General features: G+C 41.2%; 1 pseudogene; it reads right to left on the bottom strand.

Moving 5' to 3' along the window:
• Nucleotides 1-204: 204 nt before the first annotated feature.
• LOC102472632 (nascent polypeptide-associated complex subunit alpha pseudogene) lies at nucleotides 205-866 on the bottom strand (annotated as a pseudogene).
• Between the last annotated feature and the right edge of the window lie 1,000 nt (nucleotides 867-1,866).

The raw sequence follows: 1,866 nt of genomic DNA on the forward strand, positions 1-1,866 counted from the left end.
GATTTGATCTTCTTCTTGATTTATTCTACTTTTAATACTTTTGAGGGAGGTTTTAATTTCCCGTATCACAGTCTTCATCTGTAATAATTTCATTTGATTCATTTTTTTCCCTCATCGAACAAGAAGCCATAACTTTATGAATGATAGAAACAGTACAGATTTCAAACCAGGCTGCAGTATTCTTTTGGAACATGAAAAAAAGTCCTCCTTTTCAGATGATTACATTGTTAAGTCCATAATAGCATTTATAATACCATTACTGTTGTTCTTCAGGGCTCGGATTGCATTTGCTCTCGACACATTTGCTTATGACATGACCAATTCTATGTCCGTAACTTGCACACCAGTTTCATCAACCTCTTCCTCTTCACTCTCCTCTTGTACAGTTGGTGTCTGTGTGTTTTCTTGAATGTTTGAGACAGCTTCACCTTGAACTTTGAATTTTTCAGCAGCTGCTAGCTGTGCTTGCTGAGACAAATCCTCAATCTTGGCTTCCCCCAAAACTATGTAAGTATCCGAAGCTGGGCTTTTGTAGACATCTGGTTCTGTGGTGACAAAAAAGATATTCTTAGATTTCCAGATAGTGACTCTAGTAACCCCTGTAACCTGCCGAAGACCTAGTTTGGACATAGCCTTCCATGCCTTTTTTTCACTTCAACTCTGTTTTGCTTTACTGACTGGTTCTTCATCGATTTCAGCTGCTGGGTTTGTTGTGTGGCTGCATGTGTGGAATCTTGTTCTTCAAGCTCTGGTACTGATTCATCACTGTCAGATTCTGTTCCAGACCCTGTCTCAGCCTGGGGCTGTGGCAACTCCTGCTCTGTAGCAGGGATGGTTTCTGTGGCTTCACCAGGCATTTTGTGCAGGGTACATGGAACCTCGTTTGATTCATTTTTATGGTGTCTATTTTTTCTATAAATTGTGAAAGGACTTCCTCATCTCCTGGAGTTTGTTGTCTCTTTTCTCTTGCATCTAATTTGTTTTGTCATTATAAAAATTCTGAATTGTTTATCTGATATTTTTATGAGTTCCATTGTGTTGTCTGAGGATGATGAGGAATTGATGTTTTCCCTTGGGGGAGAGACATATTGTTGGTTGCTCATATTTCTCATGCTCTGTGATGATTTCTAGTCATCTGGTGATTTACAGTTCTTTCTTAACTTCTTTGAGTTAATTTTGAGTGTTCAAGCCATGTGGGAGTAGGTGATTGATGATCTCTCTGCTGCTCTACTGTAGGAACATGTTTCAAGAAAAGCTTCGTGGATGTGGGGCCATGCTCTGAACAGACATCATATGTCTCTTTAAAGAGTTAGCAGAAACCTTGGGGCTTGTCCTTTCCTTGACCTTTCCTGCAAGCAGAGCATTCAGTGGAATACAGGGGCTGCTCTAGGGGAACACCTGCAGAGTTGGGGCAACATCCTGACCCTACTACATAAATACTAACCCCTGCTCTGCCTCATGTAATCTGTATAGCTTAATTATCACCCCTCTGATGTATGCAAGAGAGTGTACTCCCCACATCTGCAGATAAGCTTCACTTTACTGGATAAGTCATTTACGGGAAATTTCTTTGCTTTGCCATGACCAAGAGATACACATGGCACCAGTATATCTAAACTTTCAAGAATGGGAAGACTGTTGTCACTTGCTTTCTGTCTCTGGAAAGCATCTACTCTACCTATGGAATGTCACAAAATGCACTTATGTAGTGTTGTTTTGCCAGATAAATAAAGACGCTCAGCTTGTCTGGGTGCACAGGCTCCACAGGCTTAGGCTGCCTGTGTCCACCGCTACTCTGTCTCTGTGTCTCTTTCCTTTTGTTTCCTCTTGGGTTGAGTTAAGCTTGCTTGCAGATGTTGACACTCT

This window comes from Tupaia chinensis, unplaced genomic scaffold, assembly GCF_000334495.1.
Source record: "Tupaia chinensis unplaced genomic scaffold, TupChi_1.0 Scaffold000126_2, whole genome shotgun sequence".
Taxonomy (NCBI): Eukaryota; Metazoa; Chordata; class Mammalia; order Scandentia; family Tupaiidae; genus Tupaia; species Tupaia belangeri.